The following is a 14,465-nucleotide window of genomic DNA, read 5'->3' as shown; positions in this document are numbered from 1 at the left end:
AAAAGGAGTCATTTTGTTGAGACAGACCTGTAAAAAATATTCTGACCAATTAAATGTATCTGTAGTATTGGCTGTGTTGACTTCCTTAAATATAAAACATGAGACTTACAGGGCTGCTTTATTATTTTGTTACAAAATATTTTTACCCTGCCTTTCTCCTCAAAAGGACCCAAGCCAACTTACAATTAAAAGACAATATTTAAAGGTTGAAAACGGTGAGCATACAAATATTAAAAGAAGAATTAAACGTGTCTTATAGTAGGACCCTCTGATCCATGGTCTGAAAATGCTAAAAATGTTAGAAGAAAACAAATCTTAAAAAAAAAAATGATTTTTAAATGTATTACCAGAACCAGCCACTAGATGGAAGTAGAGACTTTGCTATGAATACTTGATAGTGAAGCATTTTCCATGTACAAGACGCCCCCAATTTAGTCCTTTTTGAGCCTGAGTACCTAAATCAGCGAGCACCCTTCGGGGCCGGCACATCCTCTGGAGAGCAACCAGGGGACTCCTTTTTCCCCCTCCCCAAATATAGGCAGGGCCTTTGCCTGGGTTTCCTGTGCTGTGCTATGCCCCACTTGCTCAATGTCCTGCAGTGCCAGAGTCACAGTCAATGGGCAGCAGCAATTTTGTGCCGAGGGGTGGCCAGCCAGCCGGCCGCAGGTCCTCCTCCACCGCTGTCCCCTCCTCCTGCTACCTGATCACCGCCTCCAGCGCCACTCGCAGGCTCCCTTCGGGAGGGGGCCAAGGCAGTGGCATGAACTCGAACTGAGCCCTGGCAGCGAGTGGCACCGCACCCCACACGGGGCTGGCATGGGCAGCAGCATCGGCATGGCTCATGTGTCTACAGAGAGAGGGCTCTGCGTGCCAGCTGTGGCACGCGTGCCATAGGTTCGCCATCACTGCCCTACACACTCTCCTCCACATCAGCGTACATCATTTACAGAAGGCTCGCAATTGGAGAAAGCCTGTTTGCAGAGACATGCGGAATTTCGCAATCACACAGTTTTCTCCTCGGCTTTCATGTATAAGAGGACCCTCAATTTTTAGTCTATTTTAGGGCAAAGTAGCGCCTTATACATTGAAAAATATCGTGGCTAGCATCGTCTCTGGCACACTCCAGTGGCCAGTTCTGGTAGTGCATGTGAAAAAATATATATTCTCCCCATCCCCCAGCATTCACATGGTTTTTGGTATCCACTGCGGGCTTGGAATCAATCCACAGTGGATATATGGGTCCCATTGTATACAGTGGTGCCTCGCTAGACAATGATAATCCGTTCCACTGAAATCGCTGTTTAGCGAAATCATTGTCTAGCGAAAAGCATTTCCCCATTGGAATGCATTGAAACCTGTTTAATGCATTCCAGTAGGGAAGAATCGTCGTCATCTAGCGAAGATCAGCCATAGGAAAGCCAATTTGGGAACCACCAATCAGCTGTTTAAATGGCTGTCTTGCGAAGCTAAGTCCCAAAACCATCTGTTTTGTGAACGTGGAGGAAGCTGTCAAAATCGTCGTCTAGCGAAAATCGGTTTGTGAAGCAGGGACCAAACATTGTCTAGTGAAATTCCCCCTATAGGAATCACTGTTTTGTGACTCGCTATAGCGATCGCAAAAAGTTAATGTCTAGTGAAAAACTGTCATGCGGGGTAACTGTCTAACGGGGCAGCACTGTATTAAAACACTCAATACTGAAAACACTTAACAACAATAGCACAACAATCCATATGGTTGCTCAGTTGTTACAGGTTGGTTGCTTGGGTGGGTTGTTCACCAAGGAAGAAAGCAAAATAACTCTCATATTAAATTTGTTTGTTTTTAATAGGCAGGCTGAGAAATCCGACTCAAATATCCTCTGCATTGCCTTTTGGCTTTAAAACTGCTTAAACGCGGGAGACCCTTGGTTCTGCCCTATTCGTTGCCTTGACATCATCTTCCTTTCATATGTCCTCCTCTTCTCCAGACTCAACTCACTTGTCCCATAAACTTGCCTCTTGGGGCTTAATGTTGGGCTTTTTTCCCCCAAGTTACTTCACTGGCCTTTTCAGCTTTGTTGGGCTTTTTTTTCCTGGCAATGCTTTCCAAGTGTCTCTGGGGTATGCGCATGTGCATATGATTTTCCTGTTTTTGGTAGGTCACATCTTGAATCATCTGCTATTTAGAAAAAAAGCAAAGATGAGTTAACATGGGGAAGACAAAGAAGAACCCAGGGGTGTTTCGTAATAATGACACAATTCTGTGTCAAGCTTTAAATGTTACCAAGAAAATGACTTGTTTCCCCTTCTGAGAAGACATCTCTATCCAGATACTGTTAAAAGCTTGATTTTTATAATTCCCATTTTGCAATTTCTCCTTAAAGAGCAAATAAATATCTCAATCTGTACGTTAATTACATATTATGTTAAACTATGCCACATCCTAGACTGGAGCAAATGTTATTTATAAAATACTGGCCCGAATCCTATTTACTGAGGTACAGCTACGTAAAGGAAATCATGTAAACCTTGGCAGCAAATTGCCACTTATTAATGAGGTGTTGGTTGTGTTCTTAGGCATGCACTCAGGAATACAACCAGCACCTCATTACTAAGGGCAGTTTGCCACCAAGATTTCCCTGCGTCCTGACTGTACCCCTTCAGATAGTGCCATAGGCAGAGGGTACACATACTTGCTCCGTTGAAAACTAGGTGTTGAGAGAAAGTGATTGAGCTTATTTTTTCCCCTGTATGACATAGACCTTTGGGGCAACTGCTTCTTTGTCCTTGCATAGAGTAGTACTCAAGTGTACAATCCAGTCTATAAGATCTAGCCATTTGCAGCTCTGTTTTGATATGGTTGCTCCTCCAAGATTGAAGAGGAATACATTTGCTGGGCCTTTTATGCAGGGTGTAGTCTTTCTAGCTCTTACTGTGGACGTCAACTGATCTTGCTCACAACTGTCAAGATGATACTGAAGGCAAGGGAGAAGAATCGGCAATGCTTGGATGCCAAGACGGACAATTCGGGGTTCGCCAAACTGTTTTGAGATCCGCTTGGCTGGGTGTCTTCAGGAATAAAGTTAAAACCTGGCTATTTGGGCAGGCTTTCCCTCCTGCCATATCTTAATTGCCATATTTTAATTACCGTATTTTTCCGTGTATAAGACCCCCCCCCACTTTTCTAACCCAAAAGTAAGAAATCTAAGTGGGGCTTAGCAAGTGTAGGGGGAAAGGGATCAAAGCGCTGCAGGATCGCTTTGATCCCTGCTTTCCCCTCCACTTGTTTTTGTTCCCTCCTCAGCTTACTTCCGTGTATAAGACGACCCTCAAGTTGTAGTCTAAAGATTTTAGACAAAAGTATAGTCTTATACATGGAAAAATAAGGTATTTAAACTTCACCATCTTGGACTTTTTGGTTTTACTGTTTTTAAATTTGGTCTAGACGGGTGAGATAAAAAAAATCTAATAAATAAATAATAAAATAACAATTTTGGGCAGCCATTCCAGTCACCTTTTGCTAGCCTCTCTAATGATGAAGGATGGTGGTAATTGCAGTCTAGCAACATCTGGAGGGGCACACGTTGGCCATCCTATATCTTAGTGGAAAATGTGGTCTCTCTTTAGCCAGTGGCATGCTGACAAAAAAAAAGTATCTGTACCGGCAAACTTGGATGTGTGCTTTGCTGCTTCCTAGCTGGCTCGAAATGTCTACCAGCCACAGGATGCACATTTTTAGTTTAAACGTTAGGAAAAGATGCACTAGATCAGATCATTCGAAGAGAGAGGTTACAGCCAAACATGTTCAGAGCATGATGTTTTAAATATATTGGATAATGCCTGTTTCATGTAAAAGCGGCACACACAAAACTGAAAAATTGAGAACAGTTGCATTAGGGGTTCAAAGTCTGTTAGCTGCATAGCTAAAAATGCCTACAGAAAGTTCACCCTCGCGCTACCAAAACACTGCAATTCTCCAAACCATTTTGTTAAAACCTCCTCTGGTGTTGTACCATCTGTTTCCCTGGGGAGGGGAATCATCATCTCGACTGTCCTGAGAGACGCCAGAGACAGCTTATAAAAGAAAACTTCTCTGTTGTATTCTACAATTTATCCTTTTCGAAAGCGTTTTCCTGTTGGAAAATGCGGTTCATAGGTTGAACTTCTGCCCGGTTCATTTAGTCAACTGCTTCCTTTTGTTTCTGGTGAAAGAGCTTCGGTGTGTCCCATTTGATGCAAAATGGATTTCTGAGGGGAAAGGGAGTCCGGGCTGCAGGATCAGATCTTGTTTGCTCTTGAAAATCAACAACTGAAAAACAGAGCAGCCAGTCAAAACATAAACTAGATGAAGCTGTTTCACCATCTCTCATTCACCTTTTTTAAAAAGTCATTAAGCTTCTACCTTGCTCAACTTTTGCATTAACAAGGCCTTTTTAACAGCAGGGTTTGACGGAAATGCAGCACAAACTGCTAAGGATTCACTTCAGTAGTCTGTTGATCATTAAAGACGGGGGTTCCTCAAAAGTTGCTGCTGTTTCTTGGTAATGCTAGGCATGTCAAAGATGTTTTGTTAAGATTTTAAAAAACTGTAGCACTGGTATAGACCTGGCCTGAACATAGCGAGGGGATGTCATTTTTCTTATGTGTCATTGAGTCGCACCTGACTTATGGTAACCTTAATTGGGTGAAGGTATGTGAGATGTTCCAGGGATGATTTACCACTGTTACACCCTGGTGAGTTTACATATCCCAGTTTGAGGGTGTGGGTTTTTTAAAATAAAGTACAAGGCCTTCCTGCAACAGATGCACTGGGGTGAAATCCTGTTGCTGGGAGTACTGCCGTGTAAAGCTGATGATGTCATCAGCTGTGGCACTTTTTCAGTAATTTAATTTTAATACATTTTATTTCAGAAATTAAACATTTCTAACGCTTATCCTTCAGAAGTCCTTCATCACAGTTCGCCATTGAGGGCTGCAGTGAGGTCTTTAATTTCCAAAAATCTTCGATGGCAACTATTAATTAATTAATTAATTAATTCAGTTTATATACTGCCCATCTAGCTGAGGACGACTCTGGGGGGTTTAGAACAAAACAATATTAAAAACAACAGATCATAAAGTTCAACTCAACTCTGTTGATGGCAAAGCTAATAGTACTGTAACTCAGTGGTTCCCAACCTTGGGCCCCCAGATGTTCCTGGACTACAACTCCCAGGAGCCTTCACCACTACCTCTTCTGGCCAGGATTTCTGGGAGTTGAAGTCCAAGAACATCTGGAGGCCCAAGGTTGGGGACCACAGCACTGATAGCCACTGCCAATAGGCCAATCAAAATGTCTAAATGTTTAAGTATTTTCAGTATGTATTTTAAATGGTCTATTCTGATTTTGTTTACTATTTTTATATAGGTGTATACACACACACATACACACACACACACACACCTATATAAAAATAGTAAACAAAATCAGAATAGACCATTTAAAATACATACTAAAAATACTTAAAACATTTAGACATTTTGATTGGCCTACTGGCAGTGGCTATCAGTTACAGTACTATTAGCTTTGCCATCAACAGGCTCCATAGGCAGCATAGTTTTGAAAGCCTGCCAAAATAAGCTGGTTTTAGTTGTTTCTTTAAAATCCCCAATTAAAACTCCCCCCTCCATTCCCTAACAGTTTTCCCATAACAAAAGAGATCCCAAAGGAGCCTCAGTACTTTAATGGAAGAAGTGGACATTATTTCTGAAAAACTGCTGCAGCTGATGACATCATCAGCCTTAGTAGGTGGCAGAAGCAACGGGATTCAAGCTACTGCTGCCATGCATCGTATTGAGCTTCCCACACAATACTTCACTGCCACCCATTTTTTCCAACTATTAGTGATTGCTGATACTGAAATTAAGTGTTTTTTAAAAATCCTATGAACCCGAAATTTATTCATACCTGTTATTCTACTTTCTGCTCATTTAAGAAAAGTGTTTGACTAAATAGTAAATATTTCTAGCTGTGCAAAAGGGGATGTCTTGGGTCCAGACGGCTTGAGTTAGCCACCGTAAAGGTACAACGTTTTTTAAAGTCAGATTTTCTCTATTTATTGTATTCAGGGAAACTCCTAATTTGTTGAAGCCAGCTTTCCTCTACCTGTTGTCTTTAAAATATGTTGGAGTACAACTAGCATCACCCTGCCAGTTGCTTGTGGATGATGGAAGTTACAGACCAATCTGTTATCCAGTACGTACGAACATCTCAAATGGTTATAAATATGCTTCCTGCATGATTCTCCTACCATATTAGATTTAGTCTCAGCTGTCTCTTGAATTTATGTCTTCAGGTTTATTTTTCTTTTGTACTGATCTTCTATCGAACACTCCCAAAATGATAAGAATGATACTGTCTATTAAATAAGGAAGCCGTTGGTAAAGACAAGCATGGCATGAACAGTGGTGACAGGAAACAATTAAAAGCAATGTTGTGACATGGGAGAAGCTTGTGACTCAGCAGAAAGTCGAAACGGATTAATCCCCTCTTTTACACGTGTCTCCTGCGTATCTTCCAGAGGCTTTACAGAATCATTTTGGAAAGAAAACAGATGGGTTGTGCAATGTGCAAGCAAACTGTGGCTGATAAAGCACACATCCTGGCACTCGGTTATCAGCAACAGTTTTGTGAATGGCCAATTATTAATGTCAACACTTCCTGCCTTCACTAACCTTTCCACCTCACTGTCCAGAATTTCATTCCTAACTATGTGCACTTTATCTGATGAAATAGGCTGCCATCCATGAAAGCCTGCACTATAATGCATGTGTTGGTCCTTAAGTCACCACAGAGAGCATTAGGGTTATAGTGTTTGTGTTGCAAAGTTTTGAATTCCTGATAAAATTGATTTGCTACACAGTAGGAGCAGAGAGTAGAATAGCTTCAGGTTTTCCGGATAGTTGACCCCTTTCTCATTCACTGGCTCTTGCTGTCTCAATAACTCACTCTGAGACATTTGTAGGAGAAAGAATAAAAGCACTTCTTTACTCACAGTTGCAAACTATAGATTGCTCATCCACTTTTAAAAAGCAGTTTAATGCACAGTTTAATCCCTAGCTGTGCAGAAGTTGTTGTCTGGAATTCAAGGTAGGAGAACCATGCAAGAGACCTATTTATAATCATTTGAGCTATTTCTTCTTACTAGATAACAGATTGGTGTATAAAAGCAAACCAACAAACTCTTCCAATAAACTAAAGAGAACATCAGAGAAAAGGAAGCTCTTTTTGAATTCAGAGGTGGGAGGGAATGATTAGTTTGTGCTAGGGAGATGGATAGACAGCTCAGCCCAGAAAAGTCCCTTCCACTCACCCAACCCACAAGCAGCAATGGTAAAGGTAAAGGTTCCCCTTGACAATTTTTGTCCAGTCGTGTTCGACTCTAGGGGGCGGTGCTCATCCCTGTTTCCAAGCCATAGAGTCAGCATTTTATCCGAAGACAATCTTCCGTGGTCACATGGCCAGTGCGACTTAGACACGGAACGCCGTTACCTTCCTACCAAGGTGGTCCCTATTTATCTACTTGCATTTGCATGCTTTCGAACCGCTAGGTTGGCGGGAGCTGGGACAAGCGACGGTAGCTCACTCCGTCGCGTGGATTCGATCTTACAACTGCTTGGTCTTCTGACCCTGCAGCACAGGCTTCTGCGGTTTAGCCCGCAGCACCACCACGTCCCAAAAAAGCAGCAATGAGGGGTTGTAAAAACTCCCAACAGTTTGCTTGCTTGCTGAAACAATCTGGAAATTCTATTCCTTTGGAAACAACTTTCGCTAGCAGCTCTCCTTGTTCTGCTAAGGCCCAAACCACGTCTAATAGTTAACCTGTCATCTGCAGAGTGAATATTTAAGTGCTGAAAATGTCCGATTGTCACATGACAGCATTTCACACCTCTTATTGTTGGCCACTGAACTTACTTACTCGTCACCTGAGGTTATCTTAATTTGCTCAAATGATTCGTGCGTGTTGGCTTGAATCACATCGCTGGAACACGGCCGGATGTTGGCTGTGAATGACAGGCGGTCTGTAAGGCAAAGGAAACACAAAATGAAAGGCGGGTGGTCTGTAAATAAAATGAAAAATCAGAATGGGCAATATCGGACCGCAAAATAGGCAGGGTCTTGAGTGCTCAAAACTGGCTGGACCTATAATCTGTCTAAATCAAAGGCTGTTAAAGCCACACAAGAATTACTCTAGAGCAGTGGCCCAAACTGAAAAGAAAAGGAAAAAACCAGTATGTGGCATGGCAGTGGGGGGGGGGGACCCGAATATGGAGGTGCCTCGAGACCCCACTCAAGATCCACTGCCTGCACCAGCTGCTCCGGATCCATTTGCCAAAGCACCAGCACTGCAGCTGCAGCCATCTTCTCAGATTTGGCTGCAACGGGGGGGGGGAGTAGTGATCCAGCGACTTATGGCTCATGTGCCAGCAGAAAGAGCTCCGCGTGCCAGCTGTGGCACGTGTGCCATAGGTTCGCCATCGCTGCTCTAGAGTCATTTCTAGTCTACCAGATGTTTTGGACATCACCTGGCAAGGTCCCCAGCCCACGAGGGCGAGGGTCATACTATGATCCAAAGCACCAACAGGACCAAAGATTTAGGACCACGGTTGTACACGCCTTTTGAAGTCTCTTCCAGCCCTAAGATCCTATGATCTGAAATAGCTTGGCAGCGACCTTTAGTACAACTTTGAATTTTTCAGTCTGAACTGCCTGCTGTGTGTCCAGATGGCTCAGTGAAATCGGATGGTGTCAAAAGCAGCTGAGGAGCATATAAGAGGATTAGCACAGTCACATTTCCTCATACCTACTCATTTGTGGAGATAGATAATTTAATAGGGCTACTAAAGCTGCTTCAGTCTCATTTTCTGCTGGACACAGGAATTAGCTAAACTCGGGAACTCATAGCATTGTATGCGAATCCCGGAGACGACAGCTCCCGGAATCCCCCATCAAGATTTCAAGTTCTGGTTGAATGCCATCTCCTTGCTCTGGAGGGAGAACACACACACACACAATATCCCCCCCCAAAAAAACACACACCCCACAAAATATTTCTATCAATCTCTTGCTCTCTTCCCCTCCGCCATACTTCCTTCATTGATACCAGGTTATGAAACTTAGGCTGCAACTACTATCCTACAAATAGTGTAGGATTTGTTGAGTCTAAAATGAATGAATTCACATTATTTAAACAGATCACATGACATAAAGATCAATTTGAATCAGTCCAGTCCTTTTTTTGCTCTTGATGCAGAGGGTTTTTTCTCTGCCGCTGGGGGCTTCCACGTTTTTCAAGCTAAAACAATTCATTTCCCCCCATGTGATAGTTATTTCAATCTCTAAGGATGGGGGGGCATGACTGTGTTGGTGTTCTGGTGATGTAATACCCTCCCTTGTGGTCTTTCTCCCTTATTTCCTTTAATTAAAAAAAAGCTCTGTCTCTACCTAGATGAGATATCTACTAGGACACTGGTGCATTTGCTGGTCATTTCCAGGACTGACTACTGTAACACTCTCTATATGGGGCTTCCCTTGAGGTTGACCTGGAGACTGCAACAGGTTGAGAATGCGCCAGTGGCAAGTGTGAGTAAATTGAATCACATCTCCCCAGCCCTGGCTTGCCTGCTCTTTCCTCACACCCTGATGCTTCAGTATGGAAACACTGCACTGTCTTGGTCTGATATTGATCGAATGCGATTTGTTTTGTACTATGTTTTAATGATTTCATTGCTGCTTCTGCACATGGTTTATTCTGCTTTGATTATACTGTCAACCACCCAGAAGAGTGCACTGCACTAATGGGGCAGTATATAAATCAATGAAATAAATAAACGGCTGAGTTCAGCGCTAAATCACCTTTGCACAGATAGGGGGGAAAATTAAATCAATATGAAACAGAAACAACTCCAATGAAATACAGCAGACTACTATATTTCTGCAGCATGTGTGCATCAACAATTTCTGACACACTCTCTCTAGATGTCAAGCTGGATAAACGCATCGGGAAAGCAGCTACCATGTTCTCTAGACTCACAAAGAGAGTATGGCTCAATAAGAAGCTGACGGCATATACCAAGATCCAGGTCTCTAGAGCCTTTGTTCTGAGCACACTTCTGTACTGCAGTGAGTCCTGGACCCTTTGTGCACGGTAGGAGAGGAAGCTGAACACATTCCATATGCGTGGCCTCCAGCGGATTTTCGGTATCACCTGGCAGGACAAAGTTCCAAATAGAGTAGTCCTAGAATGAGCTGGAATTTTTAGCATATATACATTACTGAAACTCTGATTCAGCTTGTCAGTGTAGACAGAAGGTTAGTTCCCGTACTTTCAGCATTGTTTATAATAAAGGCTCGTAGTTAAAGGTTGTAATTAGAGGTGTGTCAATCTCTTAACTCTCTAGTTCTCAGTCCCTCATGTGAAATTGACCACCACTACATCATTGGACGAACCCATTTCTTTGCTGTAGCTTTGCTTCCCTATTTATTATTATTATTATTATTTATTTTATTTATACCCCGCCTATCTGAACCACCGGACCACTATTTCATTCTGAGAAAGACTTAAGATCAGCCTCTTCTGTCTTTAAACATCTAATTTGATGACGACAGCACTGTCTCTAAAGCTTGTGCAATTTTGCATGCCTGTGCATACTTCTAGTATCTTTTCATCTGGTCTATAAAGGCATCTATGGTATTCACAATTACGATGTACAGATGTGAAAGCTGGACAGTGAAGAAAGCTGAAAGAGATAAAATTCACTGGAAATATGGTGCTGAAGGAGAGCTTTCCAGACACTATAGACCGCCAGAAAGCCAAAGAAGTGGGTCATAGATCAAATTAAGCCTGAACTTTCTCTTGAAGTGAAAAATGGCTTCTCTGAGCACATCATAACAGGATAGGACTCCCTGGAAAAGACAACAATTCTGGGAAAAGTTGAAGAGAGCAGGAAACGAGTAAAATGGACTGATTTTCTAAAGGAAGTCACAGCCTTGAATCTGCAAAACATGAACAGGGTTGTTGGGGACAAAATCATCTAGGGGTCCCGAATTCATAGAATTGCCATACATCAGAAGTGACCTAATTGAGCATAACAACATATGTACTTTTGCCCACTTTTATATTTAAGTCAGAGAATCAGTGACTTGGCCAATTAAGAGACTTACAATTTAGACCATCGTTTTGCGATCGCAATTGCGATCGCAAAAAGATCGTCGTAATGCGGTTTCGTCATAATGCAGGGCAATAATAAAGCGAGGCACCACTGTATCTCCAGCCTTCCCATCCAGCTTGGCTGATAGGTTCACAACTATCCATGGCCAGCTTCCTAGTTCAAGGAATATCTGGATGTAAAGTTTGGCACGTGATGGCAGCGGCAGCAAGCAGGCACCCAGCTTACAAGGAATGCCAGTTGGCCATTTATGATATCCCACAATGCCTCCGAGTGAATGATGCTGCTACCTCGGGGGCATTGTGGGAAAAACTGAACTGAAGGTTGACTTAACCATGTTCCTCAGAGCACTGTGCCTCTGAGTAATTGTTAACAACCCGTTTCCCCGAAAATAAGCCCTAACCTGAAAATAAGACTTAGTAATGGTTTTTCAGGATGCTCCTAATATAAGCCCGACCCCAAAAATAAGCCCCACTTAATTGAAAGCCTGCCCTCCACCCTTGTGCAGCAACCAGAAGAAGAAGACAAGACTGTACAGTATCTGAATAAATGTAGATAGTTGTACATGAAAAAAAATATCCCCTGAAAATAAGCCCTAATGCGTTCTTGGAGCAAAAATTAATATAAGATCATGTCTTATTTTCAGGAAAACACAATAGTAGCCCCTGGGAAAACACACACACACACACACACACACACACACACACACACACACACACACACACACACACACACACACACACACACACACACACACACACACACACACAATGTGCTCTTAAGGCAATACCTCTCTCTCTCTCTCTCTATTTATTTATTTATTTGTTTGTTTGTTTGTTTGTTTGTTTGTTTGTTTGTTTATTTATTTATTTATTTATTTATTTATTTATTGTATTTATACCCCGCCTATCTAGTCATTTCGACCACTATAGGCGAAACTTATATATCTATATCTATATCTATATCTATATCTATATCTCTCTCTCTCTCTCTCTCTCTCTCTCTCTCTCTCTCTCTCTCTCTCTCTCTATCTATCTATCTATCTATCTATCTATCTATCTACACAAAAAGTCTCCCAAATTACCTCCTCAAGCGACATTGTGAATAGGAATAGCAAGTTAACATTATTCATTGCAGTGAAAACATAATTATGTTATATTTTTTATAGGAAAAACCCAACCTGGTTGCTTTCTTGTTCTCTGCAGAACAACCTGTTACAGGTAACATCATTATCTATGTTACTTCTGAGCCCTGTAGCTGCCCCGCTGCGCTACCCCACACGGGCGTTTTTATAGGTCAGATTAAGCCACGGCTGGCTTCTTTGCAAACTGCTCCTTTGAAGAAACCGGTGGTTTTGCCAGCAAATTAGGTCACAAAATACAGTTGTCGAAGTGTGCGCGCCGAGGCCCAGCGAGCATTGGCAGCTGATACACGTACCACCCTTGCCTCAGATGATGAGATGCTGTTTGGCACGGTCTCGGGAGGCGAACCGCAAAACCATCCGCTTTGCCTCAAAGGCCCCCTCAAGTCTCCGGAAGTGGGCAGTTTGTGGAACGCCGACCGAGTTTGCAGCTGGTTCACCATTCCTGCAGCCTCACAAGGGCATTCATTCTACGGACACCGTCACTTCGACCCAAATCTACCACGTAGTATCATCTGAAGACCCTTTCTTGTCTTGTACAAAAGGGCTGTGACTACGATAGAGCAACGGGGGCTTCCTTCCAGGGCATCAGAATTTAGAGGGCATCAAAATCTGGAGGTGATTTTATTTTATTTTATTTTATTTATAGGCTGCCTTTCTCCTGATGTATGTTGGAGAAATAAAAGGTGCCCCCCCGGCCCCCAAGTCTCTTTCCTTCTTTATTTTAAAGCATCAACTTTTTTTTTTCTTTTTAGCAAACACCATGTTTTCCTCCTCCTTTTTCCAGAGTGGGCCGGGGTTGGCAGCCGTGAATCGAGGAGAAAGGGAATGGTGATGGTTGTCTGCGGTGCCAAAATGGTGAACTTATAGCTGTGTTTCCCACCCTGTATTTTCCATATGGTGGTGACTTGTCATCATTATGTTGTTGTTTAGTCGTTTAGTCGTGTCCGACTCTTCGTGACCCCATGGACCAGAGCACGCCAGGCCCTCCTGTCTTTCACTGCCTCCCAGAGTTGAGTCAAATTCATGTTGGTAGCTTCGGTGACATTGTCCAACCATCTCGTCCTCTGTTGTCCCCTTCTCCTCTTGCCTTCACACTTTCTCAACATCAGGGTCTTTTCCAAGGATTCTTCTCTTCTCATGAGATGGCCAAAGTATTGGAGCCTCAGCTTCAGGATCTGTCCTTCCAGTGAGCACTCAGGGTTGATTTCCTTCAGAATGGATAGGTTTTTTCTCCTTGCAGCCCAGGCGACTCTCAAGAATCTCCTCCAGCACCACAGTTCAAAAGTGTCAATTCTTCCACGGTCGGCCTTCTTTATGGTCCAGCTCTCACTTCCATACATCACTACAGGGAAAACCATAGCTTTGACAGTGCGGACCTTTGTAGGCAAGGTGATGTCTCTGCTTTTTAAGATGCTGTCGAGGTTTGTCATCACTTTCCTCCCAAGAAGCAGGCGTCTTTTAATTTCGTGGCTGCTGTCCCCATCGGCAGTGATCATGGAGCCCAAGAAAGTAAAATCTGTCACTGCCTCCCTATCTTCCCCTTCTGTTTGCCAGGAGGTGACGGGACCGGTGGCCATGATCTTAGTTTTGTTTTGTTTTTTTGATGTTGAGCTTCAGACTGTTTTTTTGCACTCCTTCATCCTCATTACAAGGTTCCTTAATTCGTCCTCGCTTTCTGCCATCTGTATAATATCATCATTATACAGAAGGGAAATAGTATGTAGAGGTGAACAGAACTGCAGGACATACTTTATCTGTAGTGAACCTCAAGGAAATACAATACAGAACAAAAACAGAGGTGGAACCTGATACGAAACAGCAATGGAAGGAGCTGGAACCTTTCATTGATAGGTTCCCATAAAGCAAACAATTCGTTTGCTTCTTGGCCGCTGCTCCCAGACTCTGGGACTCTCCACCCAAGAAAGTTAGGTTCTCCCTCTCTCTGTTTCTTTCCATGAGCCAAGAGAAACATTTTTACCCCACCAGGTGTTCAGCATGTAAATGAATGAAATTTAGCTTGCTGGGTATTACAGCTACATTGTTGATTGTTTTATTTTATTTCAGTTTGCTGGATATATTTTTTTCCTACAAGTGATTCACTGCCTTACAATGTTAAATGTATATAGAAATGTTA

This window comes from Pogona vitticeps, chromosome 14, assembly GCF_051106095.1.
Source record: "Pogona vitticeps strain Pit_001003342236 chromosome 14, PviZW2.1, whole genome shotgun sequence".
In the NCBI taxonomy this organism is placed as follows: Eukaryota; Metazoa; Chordata; class Lepidosauria; order Squamata; family Agamidae; genus Pogona; species Pogona vitticeps.
Note: the sequence above shows the minus strand (reverse complement) of the source record.